Source organism: Oryctolagus cuniculus, chromosome 9, assembly GCF_051225735.1.
Source record: "Oryctolagus cuniculus isolate XC-2025 breed Fujian yellow rabbit chromosome 9, ASM5122573v1, whole genome shotgun sequence".
Classification (NCBI taxonomy): Eukaryota; Metazoa; Chordata; class Mammalia; order Lagomorpha; family Leporidae; genus Oryctolagus; species Oryctolagus cuniculus.
The window spans coordinates 73,007,329-73,024,774 of NC_142875.1; the positions used below are offsets into that span (position 1 = coordinate 73,007,329).

A 17,446-nucleotide genomic window follows, 5' to 3' on the forward strand; every position below is an offset into this window, starting at 1 on the left:
TTTAGAGATTTATGTATTTATTTATTTGAAAAGTAGAGTGACAGAGACAGAGGGAGGGAGGGGGGGGAGAGAGAGAGAGAGAGAGAGAGAGAGAGAATGAGAATCAATCTTCCATCTGCCGGTTCACTTCCCAAATGGCCACAACAGCCAGTGTTAGGTCAGGCCGAAGCAAGGAGCATGAAGCTACATCTGGGTCTCACACATGAGTGCTGGGGCCCAAGCACTTGGGCCATCCTCTGCTGCTTTCCCAGGCGTATTAGCAGGGAGTTGGATCAGAAGTGGAGCAGTCAGGACTTGAACCGGTGCCCATGTGGGATGCCAGTCTTGCAGACTTAACCCACTGCACCACAATGCTGGCCCCACATTCTTGTGTTTTCATAAACAAGACTTAAAAGGGGTCTAAATAAAATTCTTAATTGACTTGCCTGTGGTCTCTTCCTTTCCTCCTCCTGCAGCTGCTCCCTAGAGTGACACAAATCCTCCAGATGTGTCTCATCTTGAGCTGCTCACTGCAGTTCTTGCTACTTTTGTTTCATCACAGCCAACAGATCAGGTTTCTTTCCATTATAAAAGATTTGTTTATTTGAAAGGTTGGGGGGCAGATATGTATATAGAGGTGGGGGAGAGAGAGAGAGATCTTCCATCTGCTGGTTCACCCCTCCTCTCCCAGCCATGACTGCAATGGCTGGGGCTGGATCCAGAACTCCATCTGGGTCTCCCAAATGGGTAGCAGAATCCCAATTACTTCATCATATGCTGCTTTCTTAGATGCATTAGCAGGGAGCTGGACTGGAAGCAGAGCAGCTAGGACTTGAACTGGCACTCTGATATGGGATGCTAGGTCACAAGCTGTAGCTTAATCCACTGCACTGTAATGCTGGCCTCTTGGCTGCCCTTTATCTGGGGAACGCTATGTCTTTTCCTTTTCAGGGTAGACCTGTTTCACACACCTTGGAGAAGTTGATCACAAGCATTCCACCACTGTTGGCCCAGGTCCATACCTAGCATCTTCTATCACAGAATAGATGATTGGTATAGTTCCAGTCTTAGTGAACAAGAATCCTTTCTTGCTGAAAAAAGAAACACGTTGAAAAATTGGGCTGGTGGAATTATCTTTGATGGGCAGGGGAGGGGCAATGGTTGTGTCAACCCCAGGCTAACATTTGCCCTGTTACATTAATAAAAAAAACAGGGCGTTCACCCTAGTGTTTAAGATGTCCACATATCATTTGTCCCGTCAAGACGTCTGCATCCCATACCCAGGGGAGTACCCAAGTTTGGTTTCTGCATGTGGCTTCTGACTGCAGTTTTCTGCAACTATGGACCCTGGGAGGCAGCAGTGATGGCTCAAATGATTGGGGCCCTGCCACTCACATGGGAGATCTTGATTGGGTTACCAGCTCCCAGCTGTGGCCTGGTGCAGCCTGAGCCATTACGCATTTGGGGAATGACCCTGTGTGTTGCAGTTGATTTCTTAACAATGTTGCAGTGGATTCATTTATTTCTGAGAGGAGGAGTGTGGTTGGGGCAAGAGGCTCGGAGTTGCCACACAGACCCCCGGAATCAGGTGAAAGCAGGCTTGAGGCAAGCAGCCCGCAGACTCGTTTATTTCAGTTGGTACAACAGTTTATGTAGCCAAGACCAGCCAATCCGGTCAAGGGGCGGTCTATACCCCAACCAATCACAGCCTGTTGCCAGGCAGTTTCCAAAGCCATCCAATCACAGCCTGTTGCCAGCCAGGCTCTTGTTGCCAGGCAGTTTCTGAAACCATCCAAACACGGCCTGTTGCCAGGCAGTTTCTGTTGTCAGCCGCCATCTTGGCATGACCTTGTCACCTCAGTGGCCATCTTGGCATGAACTTTTCACCTCAGTGGCCATCTTGGCATGAACTTTTCACCTCAGTGGCCATCTTGATATGACCTTTTCACCTCATTTCACCACACCTGTGGATATGAGCTGGCTATCTGTCTTTTTCTCCTTATATCTCACAAATAAACAGATCTTTTAAAGCAAGCAAACAGACATGGCAAATAATTTATTGCAAGTGTACATGCCACATGCCATGCTGAGCCTTTTATACATCCATCTCATTTATTCCTTATTGAATAAGTGAAATAATAGACAATGAAAGCCTCATTTTATAGACAAGGAAATGGAAGCAGAGAGAGAAGCAGAGAAACTTGAACGAGGACATAAGCTTAGAACTGAGGCTCAGATCTCTTCTGAATCCATGGCTTGTGCATGTCACTCTCCTGGGCCATCCTGTGCTGATGCAGCTGCCTGAAAGCTCACGCTCCTTGGGTGGCTTCCCAGGGCCTTTGGGGAATGCTCCCAGTCCGCACTTCAGAGGCTCTCCACGGCTGGTCTATGTTCACTGCACCAGCTTCACCCCTATTACCTTAACTCCCCTCCCATTCACTTCTCTCAACTCCCAAGGTGCCTTGCTCTGTTTCCCTTGGGGCTGTAGGCTCTGCTTTGCCTTGCGAAGGGCACCACCTGGTCTTCCCGACACTGAGGCTCTCTCTTGGGCACCCACCCCTTGTGCTCCCCACCACTGCTCATTCATGGTGTCTCTGCAGTGCATGTATGCCTATGGGGCACAGCACAAGCCTACGCCATGGTGTGTGTTCAACAAATATTTGTTTAATGAATGGATGAGGGATGTTTATTTGTCCAATTCACGTGATCCAGATTTTTTGGTCACTCTTACTCCTTGGAGAGGGTTCCTGGCACATGGTTCCAGGCCACATCTGGATCTGATCTCCAACACCAGGGCTCGAAAGCATGTGATGAATGTCTTCCTTCTGGCCACGTGACATTTTCACCTTTATCACTTCCAAAGCAGACCAGGGTTTTTTTTTTTTTTTTTTTTTCCATGAACAAAAATCTTGGCTATCCCTTGTCTGGGGAACTTCATGTCTTCTCCCAGATACATAAGTTTTGTACACCCTGAGAAAACTCATTAACAGGCTTTCCTTTCACACACATTGACCCAGGGTCTAGATCCTTGTCAGCTTGTAGGAATGACCAGATGAATCCCCAGCCCAGAGAATGGTTTGCTGGGGTCAGCATGTCACAGATTTATCACACAACATTCTACAGACTTCAGACATCCATGCCAACAACGTGGAAATCAGTCTCATCAAGGAGTAAAAACCTCTTTCACAACTTGCAGCCACAAAGTAGCATCAACTAACCCGGCAAAAATAGCAAGTGTTGGTGGCCACTACCAAGCATCTCTGTCTTCTGAAGCCGGGGAACAGAAGCAGACAGAGCTTCCCACAGAGCCTTGGGAGTTTCACATTTGCTGCGTCAGAGGTGCTGGCTGCCTCACTGGGAAGCCTCTGTGCTGTTGGCATAGAGAGTGGTTGGGTAGGGAAGGGCAGGGGACACAGGCAGGATCTGGAAAAGCTACTCCTTTAGACCGGTTTTATCTATGACAATATATGCACTTCTTGCATAATCAGATCCATGAATTACCTAACTTACGCTGAGTACATTGATAAGGGACACGTGTAGTCACAGCTAAATTCTACACCTGAGAGCAGGGATTCTGTATAGGTCCCAGCAGTATGTTTAGTTGATAAGTTAGGCTCCAAATCAATAACTACTCAGCGTAGTAGTTGGGTTTAGGACCTCTAAGAGGATAAACTAACATTTACTGTTCCCCAGGTACTGTGCTACAGGCCTCATCCAAGCACGGCTTGAATTGCATCAGGATCAGCAGGAGGGCTTCTTATAACACAGGGAGCCAGGCCCCATCTCCAGAGTTTCTGATTCAGTGTGTCTGAGGTGGGGTTTGCGAATTTGCATTTCTCAGGTGGGCTGATGCTGTGGGTCTAAGGATCCCATACTTAGAACCATTGTCTTCCATGTGCTTTTTCATTATATCCTCACAAGCACACATCTTCGAATCTACAGGTGAAGGTTAAGCATTGCATTCAAGGTTACATAGCCAGTAACTGGCAGAGCTGGGCTTCTCTCCCACCTAGAGTTGACTTTAAGGCCTGTTCTCTTGGCTGGTGCGCCTCACTAGGCTAATCCTCCACCTTGCGGCGCCGGCACACCGGGTTCTAGTCCCGGTCGGGGCACTGGATTCTGTCCTGGTTGCCCCTCTTCCAGGCCAGCTCTCTGCTGTGGCCAGGGAGTGCAGTGGAGCATGGCCCAAGTGCTTGGGCCCTGCACCCCATGGGAGACCAGGATAAGTACCTGGCTCCTGCCATTGGATCAGCGCGGTGCGCCAGCCGCAGTGCGCCGGCCGTGGCGGCCATTGGAGGGTGGACCAACAGCAAAGGAAGACCTTTCTCTCTGTCTCTCTCTCTCACTGTCCACTCTGCCTGTCAAAAAAAAAAAAAAAAAAAAAAAAAAAAAAAAAAACCTGTTCTCTTGCCCTGCAGTCATGGTGTCTCCCCATATTTATCCACCTGGGGAACTTTGCATAAAGGCAATCCTACAAACTGCAAAGCACGATCCCAAGTACTTGAAGGGTAGCCTTCTGCTACTTTTATTTCCATGAGAGAGACAAGCTAAGTAAGATTTAGCGGTATGGCAGGCAAGTAACTGCCTGTGACTGCCGGGACTCTGGAGGCTGATTTCTGCGTGGTTGGGGAGCTTCCAAGGCCAGTGTATTAACGGAGGTGGGTAGCAGGATCAGGATGCAGGCTTGAAACAGTCTGGGGCCATGGCCGCCTTCCATGCTCTAGCCTGGCAGGGAGTGGCTGGAGGGGCACTGAGAATGGCTGTGTAGGAAAGCCTGGTGCTGTGGAACCTTGCTTACAAGCTGCTGAGTATGTAAACAGGCAGAATGACAGCTGCCAGACAGCTGCGAATCTGTAGCCCCAGCCAATAACAGTGAGAAATGGGGAGAGTGTATTTCTTTTTTTTTTTTTTTCTAAAACTTCACAAGGCTGAGAGAATGCATGTAACTATGGCCTTGCAACTGGTTTCTAAATAACACACACACACACACACACACACCCCAAGTCTATGGACACGCACTGACCCTTTGGAGTCCCTAGAACCTAGGGCACACTCCTGTCAGTTGCACCATCTTCCATTCCCTGGGTCAGGGCAGTGATATCAACATGGCACTCACTGATTGTGGTGTGGCATCCACCTTGAGGACAGGGGATGCATAACTCCCTCCTCAGTGGCACTTTGGGTAGCTTTAAGATATAAGAAAAGGCCGGCGCCGCGGCTCACTAGGCTAATCCTCCGCCTTGCGGCGCCGGCACACCGGGTTCTAGTCCCGGTCGGGGCGCCGGATTCTGTCCCGGTTGCCCCTCTTCCAGGCCAGCCCTCTGCTGTGGCCAGGGAGTGCAGTGGAGGATGGCCCAGGTGCTTGGGCCCTGCACCTGCATGAGAGACCAGGAGGAAAGACCTGGCTCATGGCTTTAGGATCGGTGCAACACGCTGGCCATAGTGGCCACTTGGGGGGTGAACCAACGGAAAAAGGAAGATCTTTCTGTCTCTCTCTCTCTCACTGTATAACTCTGCCTGTCAAAAAAAAAAAAAAAAGATATAAGAAAAGATGAAAAGATTCTTAAATCTCAAGAGGTCCTTTTGTGACACTTTTTTTAATTAAAGGGATTTGGTTCACTTTTTTAAAAAGATGTATTTGTTTATTTGAAAGGCAGAGTTACAGACAGGCAGAGGCAGAGAGAGATCTTCCATCTGCTGTTTCACTCCCCAAATACCTGCAGTTGTTACAGTGGGACTGATTGAAGCCAGGATCTGGAGCTAGGAGCTTCTTCCAGGTCTCCCACATGGGTTCAGGGGCCCAAGGACTTGGGCCATCTTCTACTGCTTTCCCAGGCCACAGCAGAGAGCTGGATTGGAAGTGGAGCAGCCGGGACTTGAGCGTAGCTTTACCTGCTATGTCACAGCGCTGGCCCCTTGGTTTACTTTTTGCAAGTGATCCAGAGATTTTTTTTTTTAATGATGTCTTTGGACTTTCTTTGCAATGATTCACCTCCCAAGAAATGACAACGAGAGTAAAGATGATAATAACCAAAATGACAAGCCAACTTTGAGGAAGGAGCATAAGTATTATCTTGGTCAGACTTAAAATAAAAAATAATGATGGACAAAATTCCAATCTTCCAAAGATTGTAGACTGCAGAAACACTTGAAGAACTGTTGGAACACACAGACTTAAAAGTTCTGCTGAACTGAATGACAGGAGGATATAGACATTTGTTTTTTAATGGAGAAAGAAAAATGAGCCAGAACCCTGGGTTCCAACAGGAATGCTAATCCTTTGCTGGCAGCAACCACCCACTCTGGGCTTCCTGTGACTGGCTTTTCTTTTAGTTTTTACGGGGTGGACCCTAACAATGAACCCTGGATGTAGCGTCTGTCATTATTCTTAAAGCCAACAATGAGAAATAGGCAGAAAGGTAAAATTACATGAAAGTGCAGGTTCAGCACCTGTCATTCATGAGGCTGGCAGAAGGGCCCTGAGAATTCCCACAGTCAGTGCAGCCAGCTCACTGTACTTGGAATGTCCACGGCAGTCTCTGACAGGCATCCTCCCATAGCTGGGACTTACTCCTGTTAGCACAGAAACTCTCTCAATCATACTGGTTGGAAATCGTCCTGAAAAGGAACCACACTATGGTAGTACCCCTTTAACTGTAGCTTCATTTTCTGTACTCTTACTCATGGTCAAGCAGATCCAAAGATTTTACCTGAAAGACTTCATAGATAATTAATTCACTAGTTTCAAATTGCATGCCATTTTGAGCAGCATGAAGAAATCTCACTTTGTCCTGTTCTGGATGTGAATCATCCCTTTGTCCAGTGTATCCATGCTTTATATATTACCCTTTCGTTAGTCACTTTAGTAACCAGTTTTGTTTTAATTTTCAATTTTAAAATATTTGATTTCATTGGAAAGAAAAGAGACACAGAGATATCTCTTATCTGCTGATTTTACTCCCTAAATGGCTACAACAGCTAGGGAGCCCAGAACTAAACCCAGGTCTTCCACCCTGGGGGAAGGGATACAACTATTTGAGTCATTACGATGTGCTCTCTCCCAAGGTGCGCATTATCAGGGAGTTGAAATTGGGAGTGGAGCTGGGGCCCAAAGCTAGGCACTCTGAAGTGGGATGTGATGTCCCAGGTGGCATCACAGCCACTGCACGAAACGCCGGCCCTGTCATCTCTGTTTCTAGATTGACTGTGGAGGTATTGCAGTGCTTTTGACCCCAAAGCACAAGATGAATGATGCTGATGATTTGATATGCTGAAAAAGAAGGGGGTGGAAGTGCATAGTTCTGTGTGTGTGTGTGTGTGTGTGTGTGTGTTCCATAGAGCAGTTTTCCAGGAACAGGGAATGGAGAGATTTTCTCAAAATCTTTGTGAAAGAGGAAAGATCTGAGCTGACATGGTTCCACTGAGAACTACAGAATTTCAGACTCCAAGGAGACTTTGGGAAACATGCATTTTGCAGATGAGGAAACAGGGATCTGAAGAGAGAAATGGATTTGCCTTGCGCCATCCAGCCTGTGCATGGTGAGCTGGGGACATAAACCAGGCCTTGCGATTTCAAGACGAATGTTCTTCACTCCCCTGTGAATCTCCCTTTGATCACTGGAGAATTATTCCAGTGAAATAATTTCTTAACTGTGGTGACCAGTCAATGTGGGAGGGATTAGAAATGTACCAGTGTCAACATCAATGGCAGAAGCATCTCTTTTAAATGTGGGAAGCAAATGAAGAGTCCTGAAAATGTTTTGACTTTTACTGGCCCTTCCCCATGTCCCCCTGCTATGCAAAGCAAAGTCTAGAAAATTTCCAAAGAACTCCTTAACCTTTCACCTTGGAAACTAATGAGCTTTGTTTCTTTCTGTGTAACATCAAAGAGCATTATAACTCAAAGAAAAAGCATTTCACCTGTTCTCCAGTGAGAGGGATTTAAAGCAAGGGGAGAAAATGTGTGCTGGCGTGGGGGTTGGCTCTCACTTCCCTGGGCGGGAGGAAGCCCAGACTCAGCATTTTTTCATTGTGAAAGCCGGTGTGACCCTTGAGCCCAGATTGCAGCGTGAACCTTGGCTCCTGGTCGTAGTAGCTAATTTCTCCTCTGTTTGCCTTTCTTCCATTTATTCCTCTCGTACTAACGCAACACTTTACAGGGTACAGGTTATACCAGGAATTTCTCCAGGAAAATTCTAACTTCTTAGCATTGGAAATAAAATTCAGGTTTAACTTGATCTGGTTGATTGGGCTGGTTTAATTAATTTCTCACAGCATTTACAACTTTCTTAAGTTACCTGACTCATAAAGAGTTCATTTTTAATCAGTTTTCCTTTCCTTAACATAAAACTTACTAAGGATATTGAAGTCATGAACTTAAGCAAAATACAATCATGCTTTGTACTTAGGGTTGCCAAATATTACAAGGGACATACTTATACCAAAAGCTTAGTTCTTGCTTACTCTAGATTCAACTTTAACTAGGTATCCTATATTTTAATTCTAAATCTAGTAACCTTATCTGAACTATAGAGTAGGTGCTCTCCTGAAATTTTGCATGTGGGTAAAGATTTGTGACTAAAAAAAATATTAAGGGTTCTGGGGAGTTAAATGTCTTTTATTTATTTAAAAAATTTTTATTTGAGAGGTTGAGTTACAGACAGAGAGAGGGAGAGTCAGAGAGTCTTCCTTCTGCTGGTTCACTTCCCAAATGGCCACAAGGGCCTTAACTAGACCGATCCGAAGCCAGGGGCCAGGAGCTTCTTCTGGGTCTCTCCACGCAGGTGCAGGGGCCCAAGCAGTAGACTGCTTTCCTGGCCATAGCAGAGAGCTGGATCCGAAGAGGAGCAGTCAGGACTCAAATCATTGCCCATATGGGATGCTGGCACTGCAGGCGGCAGCTTTATCCACTATGCCGCAATGCCAGCCTCTAAATGTCTATTCTTTAAGACTTGCAAAATAAATCTGGATTTGTATATATTTGACTTGCTTCAGGTGTGGTCTACTTGTGTGTATTTTATAAATTTGATCTTAAAAAATGTTTATTTTAAATATCAACCATTGCTAACCCTCTCTCATCAAGCCACAACTTATACTATTTCATAATGTGCAAAATCCACAGCCCGGTTTAGAAGTAGATCATTGTGCATTCATTTGGGTGTGCCTCCAGGCCATGGTTCTGAGGTCCCTTTCAGGGAAAAGGCTAGCTTCTTGTGAGTTTTGTGTTCTTTGAGCTCTCAGAGCCATTAACCCAAAGGAGTGCCATCAGGGACTTTGGCAACCACAGAAACCACATTTATTAAATGCTCACTGTTCGCCAAGCCATATATGTGCTCTCTCTGGGCATTATTTCATCCAGTCCTATGCCCTAGGTACTATTGTTACAGGCTGAACATCCCTGATCCATAACTAGTGCCAAGAAGATACCACAGAAGTGAAGAGTTTCACACCTGACCTCACCTGACAGGTTGCAGTCACAATGCAGGCACACTAAAAATAAGACGATTGTCAGGCTAAATGCCAAAGGTATATATGAAACAAAAATGAATTTTTCACTTAGCTTGGTGTTCTATCCCATATGCAGCCCTCCTTATATATCTGCAGATTCCAGATTTTGGAAACAAAAATCTGAATTCCAGAACACTTTTGGTCCCAAGCATCTCAGAGTAAAGGACATTCAAGCTGTGGCTCTGTTTTACAGGTCAGGCGACAAAGGCTCAGCAGCTTGCCCACGGCTTCACAACCAGTGAAAGTGCTAGAATTAAGACGCGGGTCTAATCCCAGCATGCCTTGTAACAGTTCCCTGCAGCTGAGTGTTTCCCCTGGGAGCCCAGGTGGCGGGCTTGTTATGGGAGGGGTGGCGATCCACGATGGCATTCCACAGCACCTCGGAGGAGCTCAGGTAGGGTGGAGATGGTTGTCTCTGCTTTCCTAAGAGATGAGCTTGCTTTCTGAAGCCCAGAATGTGAAGCAGCCTCATCAGAATGAAAACCACAAACTTTACGAATGCTTTGAAACTAAGATGACTGTGACCTAACCTCTGAGTACAAAAGAATCACCTGGAGGCCTTGTGTAAAAATTCCAGAGCCCGGGCTTACAGATTTTCTTTTTTAAAAATTCTTTCATTCTTTCTTCCTCCCTTCCTCCTTTCTCCCCCTCCCTTCCCCTCTCCCCCTGCCTCTGTCCCCCCTCTCTTACTCGTTTTCTCGAGAGAGCTCCCATCTGCTGGTTCACTCCCCCAGTGCCTGCAATGGCCCCTGGGAACTCATTACAGATCGCCCACATAGGTGGTAGGGACCCAGATGTTCGCATCACCTGCTATCTCCTGGGATGTGCATTAGCAGGAAGCCAGAATCCATGGCAGAGCTGGGATTGGAAACCAGGTACTCTGATCTGGGATGTTGGTGTCCCAAGCAGCATCTTAACTGCTGTGCCAAACGCTTGCCCCTGGAGATTCTTTTTTTTTTTTTTTTTTTTGACAGGTAGAGTGGACAGTGAGAGAGAGAGACAGAGAGAAAGGTCTTCCTTTTTTGCTGTTGGTTCACCCTCCAATGGCTGCCACGGCCGGCGTACCACGCTGATCCGAAGCCAGGAGCCAGGTGCTTCTCCTGGTCTCCCACACAAGTGCAGGAGCCCAAGGACTTGGGCCATCTTATTATTTTTATTTTTAATTTTTAATTTTATTTTTTTTACAGGCAGAGTGGACAGTGAGAGAGAGAGAGACAGAGAAAGGTCTTCCTTTACCATTGGTTCACCCTCCAATGGCCGCCGCGCTGGCACGCTGCGGCCGGCAAACCGAGCTGATCCGAAGGCAGGAGCCAGGTGCTTTTCCTGGTCTCCCATGGGGTGCAGGGCCCAAGTACTTGGGCCATCCTCCACTGCACTCCCTGGCCACAGCAGAGAGCTGGCCTGGAAGAGGAGCAACCGGGACAGAATCCGGCGCCCCGACTGGGACTAGAACCTGGTGTGCTAGCGCTGCAAGGCGGAGGATTAGCCTAGTGAGCCATGGCACCAGCCGCCCCTGGAGATTCTTGATTAAGATCCTAGTTCAGTAGTTCTGTATGGAATGGGAAAACTAGACCTGCTGCCTCATGTATGGCAGCTGCATTCCACCCTGTTGCTTGTGGGCGCCAATGCACACACAATTTGAGAAAGCCTGCTTGAGGCTGTGAGCTCTTGCAGGTATGTGTCTTTACATATCTTTGTATCTTCCAGCCCAGAACAGAGCCAAACACATAGGCTGAGTGGGAATCCCAGTGCTGACAGAGGAGGGCTTCTGTTGACATCTCAGGCTGCTAGAGAATAACCCGTATCACACTCATTACAGCTATGTGTGTGGACAGTTGACTCGGATCTCCTGGGTCTGCATTTCTGAGGAGGAGGTGGGATGGTGGTGGCAAGAGTGTATTTACACTTGTACAGGGAAACCCTCGCTGTGCTGTGGCAGTGAAGCCAGAGTGCACACTTGTTCGTCTGTGTGAGAGTGTGCATCTGTGTGTTGCTCTTTCCCATAGCCGACACTGGAGATTGGAGTGGAGCTCTAAGCTTGTAAAAAGCCTTTGAGGCAAAGCCTTAATGAGGAACCGATTCTTTTACATTTGAGTCTAATTACTTGTACAGCAACATTTCTATTTTGGATGTGTCCCATGAATAAAGTCTCCTGTAAGCCATTGATGCAGTACTGGCCCCTCTGTCTCAGCAGCAAAAACAACCAACACGTGGCGTGTCCGACGGACAGACCCCAATGAGGAAGCCAGTGACCCTTTTCTGCTAGAGCAGCTGGCTTGATTTCAAAGCCTCCAGGAATGAAAATCTTGGAACCCATGTGGATGAGGCCTTGAAAATATTTCTGTCGACTGGCGCCGTGGCTCATTAGGCTAATCCTCCGCCTGCAGCGCCAGCACCCTGGGTTCTAGTCCCGGTTGGGGCACCGGTCCTGTCCCGGTTGCTCCTCTTCCAGTCCAGCTCTCTGCTGTGGCCCAGGAAGGCAGTGGAGGATGGCCCAGGTTCTTGGGCCCTGCACCCGCATGGAGACCAGGAGGAAGCACCTGGCTCCTGGCTTCGGATCGGCACAGCGCGCCAGCTGTAGCAGCCATTTGGGGGGTGAACCAACGGAAAAGGAAGACCTTTCTTTCTGTCTCTCTCACTGTCTAACTCTGCCTGTCAAAAAAGAAAATATTTCTGTCTTTTTTCTGCTACTGAGTCCTTTGCTTTCTTTCCATGTGGGCCGTGCAGTGACCTGGCTCACAAACCTTTCAGCACAGTGCCCTGCTGGTCCAAGAGAAACTACAAGGGGCTGATTGTGGTCGCTGTAGGCACTTGGACTCATGGCTTTTTAATCTCAGGGTTTGATGGAGACCATCATAGGGAACTCTGGCAACCATGCTTTTACAAATTGGATTTTGGAACATAACTCTCAGGAGCTGTGTGACAAATTGTCCCCATACCACAGTGTCAAAAGGCTGCAGTTGGCCCTTTGCATTCCTGGGTTTTGCACCGTGGATTCAACCAATTCTAGATCGAAAATAGAGTTAGGACCTGCAATGGTTGATTTGCACTAAATATGTAGAGATTTTTTTTGGTCATTATTCCCTAAGCAATACAGTATAACAGCTATTTGCATAGAACTTACACTGCATTAGATATTATAAGTGACCTGTATTATTTAAAGTATATGGGAGGATATGCTTAGGTTCTAGGCAAATATACTCCATTTTATAGAAGTGATTTGAGCATCTAAAGATTTTGGTATCCATGCAGGGTCCTGGAAAAAAAATCCCCATGGACACTGAGGAATGAATGTATTTAAAAAGCATCTCAGATTGGAAAAGGAGAAATCAGGCCTATTAGTTAATCTCTGCTAACAACACTGCAGTACAGTTTATTTTTAAGTTTATTTATCTTTGAGATGGAGGAGAAAGAGAGAGAAAGAATGAGAAAAGGAGAGCTCTCATGTGGTGGTTATGTCCCCAGATGATGCAATGGCCAGACTGGGCTCAAAGCCTGCAGCTGGGAACTCAAGCCAGGTCCCCCTTGTGGGTGGCAGGAACCCAATTACTTGAGCCGTCACTGCTGCTTCCCAGGGTCGGCATTAGCAGGAAGCTGGAATTAGGAGTTAGAGCTGAGGGTTGAACCCAGGTCTTCTGATACGGAAGGAGGACAACTCAGTCAATCACCAGGCTAAAGCCTGCACCCCTACAGTTTTGTTTATATTTTTAAATATATAAAATGCTTTCTTTTTGAATAGAGCTAACAACGCAAAATGGAAAAACTGTAGATTAGGAATTAGAAGTCTTTGACACGTTTACCAAGCTCATTAGAGTTTCGTTGTGAAAACACTTCTGTGGCCTGCAAAGCCCTCTGTAGATGGAAGGTGGTACAGCTCTGACATCTGCTCCCTGAATCAGTGTGGGTGGGTGAATGAGTGTAAGGCTGGAGTGCAGCTGGGTAGACGTGTCATGAATGAGTGCTCTGTTAGGGAAAAGTGTGCAGCCCACACTCCCACCAGGCCCTGGGAGGGGCAGGGGTGTTGCCCACGCCCTTCGTGTGTATTGGGTTCAGGAAAAGACATGATCCGAACCCTTCAGCTCTGAAGCCAAGCATGGGGGAAGAACACAGGCTCTGGACTAAAATAGAGGCCAATATAAAACAGCGGCCAGCTCTGCCACTTCTGACTATGTGACTGTGTCAAGTCCCTTAACAACCCTGAGTTCCCATTTTCTCATCTGTAAGAGGCATTCTACATGGTACCTGGTGCTACAAAGCTGCTTGCATATTTTACGTGCTCATGGACTCTCATGGAATCAGTTATTATTAATTCCTGTTAGGAATTCTTAGGTGTTAGGCTTTGGCTGGAGATTTGAGCTGCCACAGTCTTTGTCTAGTAATTCCTGCAATTATTTAAATTACATGAAGTCCAGCTCTTTTTAGTGTCTTCCCTTTCACTGTTCTGTGCTGTAAACATGGTCGAGGTAGACGCTAAGATCTTTCTTCACATGCTTAGCATCAAGATAGTTCTCATCAATATTGGTAAACATTTGTTATTAGGGATGAAGAGAAATGGGAGAAAGGCCAATAATAGCATTAAAATATCAAAATATTCAGGAACTAGAATCTCTGACGCAATGTGGGCACTTGTATTAAATTCAAATGTTGGCACCACTGGTTACTTGCTGTGTGACCTTGGTCAAGTTATATATTCTCTTTAAGCCCCAGTTTGCACATACATAAAATAGGGATAATAGAAATATTTAAACAGTAAGGAGGTACTCATAGAATGACTATAAGAATTCTGGGTAAAATATGTGCAAAGTGCTTAGCATAGTGCTTAGTGTTTCACTATCCTTTGATGGATGTGAGCTGCTATGAGAAAAATGTAAAGGAGTTGGAGCTAAAAGCTTAAAAGTGCCTCACAGACTATCTTCAAATCTATTATGCAAAATGGAGAGTGTGGTAGAAAATAAGACTAAATTTCAACGAGAAAGATTTAGATCATCATTAAGAATAGCATGACTCTAAGGATGATTAAACACTTGGATAGAATTTTATCCTGCTTCTGATTTCTCATAGTTTTTCTCCTTCTAGTTCTTAGCTCTTCTGGAGCTGCATATTAATAGAATAGCAACCAAAACAAAGCTTTTAAAAATATAGCTAGAGACATTTGCTCCAAATACAACTTATGGCAAATAAAATTATAATCAATAACACTGTAATCATAGAATAGGAAAGTACACATGCCAGATTCTAAAGATACAAAAGGGAATGGCTGGGCTCAGGATTAAGCAGCAGTAGATGATGTCACAAATTTCCTGGAACTGAAGGAAAAGCTGGGGAGAATGAGTGTTGAGGCAGAGATTCTCAGTGGGTGGGAAATGAAGGGCAAGGGTGTGGGAGGTGACCACTTTTCCGGTTGGATTTCATATAATCAGATTCCTTAGTGTTTAGTTCTCAAATTCCTTGATAAGAAGCTTTGACTTCCAGAGTTAAGATAACAGGATAATTCCAACCATTCTTTCTTGGTGTCTTGGGCCAGCCTCATCACTTGCTTTCTAGTCAGATGGTCTAGTGGTCTGTTGAGTTACCCTCTGGGTAACTGTTCACATAGATTGCTGGTTGCTCCTGACTGGAGTATGAGTGGAAGCCATAGGTGATGAAATGTATTTCTCACAGTTCTGGAGGCTGGGAAGTTCAAGATCAAGGCACTGGCATTTGGTGAGGGTCCTCCTACTGTGTTCTTACATGGTGGAGGAGCAATAGAAGAAGCTCGCTCAACACTGATGGGGTCTCTGTTAAAGGGGTCTTCATCTCACTAAGGAGAGAGAAGCCACTCGGGCCAATCACCTCTCACAGACCCCACCTCTTCACACTGCCCCACAGGCTGGGTTAAGTTTCACGTGACTTTTTGGGACAAAAATATTGAGACCATGGCCCATAATGAGGAACATTTTCTGTGGTGGGATGAGAGTGCTGGGGATGTGTCCTTTGGGTTACTCATTACAGCCAGAGTTCTAAGCTCTGGCCTGTCTCCTGCTTCTTGCTGACTTGGGGGAATTGTAGCCCAGCTACCTGGTCGACACAGCTTCACCTGGGAGAGTGTGGGTGACTGGCGTGGTTATTGATAATACCTTTAATTAATCTGTTCCATTCAATGCTGAGTGAGAATAAGCCAGGTGCAAGTTAGAGTGCTGCACCAGTCTCAGGATGACTAAAGCGTGGTGCGTAGGGAAACCAATAACAGGCCTGTGTTTCAGCAATAACAGGGGCCCTGGATTGCACTGTCGGGTACTCATTTGCTGTTGCCTGGTCTCGTCTAGGCCAGAGGATCAGAGCAGCAGGGAAACAACCTAGGCAGGCCTTGTCGGGGGAAAGATGCTTCCTGGGATGAGAAGTAGTAACTGCCTGCCTGTAGAAACAACTGACAATGTGCTTCCAGAGGTCCGAGTCTTTGCTCTGCCACCATATGGCTGGCACTGCCACCGCTGATACTGTTTGGAGTCATTCCTGGGTTAGGGTGTCATTCAGTGGTCCTTAAACCTAGGCTTTTATCAAAATCACCCAGAGGGCTTGTGAAACCCCATATTTCTGAGGCTGGCTCCCAGACTTTCTGGTTGAATGAGTCCGGGGCAAGGCCTAAGAATTTTCCTTTTGGACAATTTCCCAGACAATTGATGCGGTTGGTCTGCCCACCATGTTTGAGGACCACTACTGTAAGCCTTGATTTTTCAAGAGCCCACCTCTGGAGGTCTTCTTAGGTCCAAGATGTTGAGCCTGATAAGCAAGTCAGGAGACAAAATCCCACTTGGGGTCCTGAAGTAAACTCACTGAGAGATGCCAAGGAAGTGGAGAACAAAGTGAATTTTTAGGCCTGTGACTTGCCTGGGTCAGAGTGAACGACATTTGTTAGCTTATCTTATTGAAGCTGTGGACAAGGTGATTTCTTTGCCATGTGTCAGGTGGAGGGATCTCCCCTATTTTCTGGAAAAGATCTTGTGTTTACAAAAGACCCAATGGCAAGGAAATCTGCACCATCTATGCCTAACTGCTACACTGAGACAACAGGAGTCCTTTTAGAAAAGGAGAGGTGAGTATGAAGTATCTACTAGGTGCTGTGTTGTGACAAGCATTCTGCACACATATCACTTCCTGTGATTTTCAAAAAAATGCAGTCTGTATTATTTTCATTTTATAGATAAGGAAGCCACAACTTAGCAGCACTAAGAAACACACCCAGTCGCAAAGCTAGGGCAGACAGCTCAAACTTACAGTGGTTCCACTGAGATCTTTATGGTGTTGTGAAAGTGGTGCGCACATAGTAGACAGTGTAATTCATGTTTGAATGTTGATCTTTTCCTGGGCTAGCAACATGCAGCATGATTGTCTCTTGGGATGTGGGGCAGTGGCAGTAGCCACAGCTCCCAGTGAGCCCCACGATCACGAGGGAAAATGACCTTTTACTCTACGGTGTATTGTGTGCTTAGCTTTCATGCTTACTAGGTTGGGTATATTAAATGCATTTTCCACTTACAATGTGCTGATCGGGACATAATTCTATTGTAAGTCAAGGAAAATAATTGGCAGTGGCAGGACTTGGAAATACGTATCATTCTTTCCCATTCTTATCAGAGATCTTTATAAAACATGAGGTTTAAAAGTGAAATACTACTTTTAGATTTAAAGAGAAGGTTAAATGTTCAGGGCCAAGAAGGTAGTCAAGAAAAAAGTAGGATTTATAGATAGAGGAGGTAAAGAAGATAAAATCTGCCAAACCAGAACATACTACAATATTGGCATCGATCTGGTTGGCTAGCGATGCTGCTTCCTTCCCCTGTCTACATTGTTAGTTTTCTCAGGTAAGTGAGAATTTAGAAAAACTAAAATAAAATGCAGAGGGAAGACCTAACAAAGCTTATAGGCAAAGTGTTTGGAACATTGCCTGACACGTAGTCAATGCTCAGTAAATGTTACTTTT

The 17,446-nt window shown here is 46.0% G+C and overlaps 1 protein-coding gene across 4 annotated transcripts in view; it reads left to right on the top strand.

The window, feature by feature from the left end:
• LOC127487179 (uncharacterized) overlaps positions 1-17,446 on the top strand; it is a 274,077-nt gene that overhangs the window by 78,088 nt on the left and 178,543 nt on the right. Inside the window, exon 1 of one of the 4 annotated variants that reach the window (XR_016212917.1) lies at positions 9,784-9,880. The exons of the other annotated variants lie outside the window; for them this stretch is intronic. The gene's annotated coding sequence lies outside the window, so the exon portion shown is untranslated. Of the gene's footprint in view, positions 1-9,783; positions 9,881-17,446 lie in introns of those variants that run through there. 4 annotated transcript variants of the gene reach the window in all.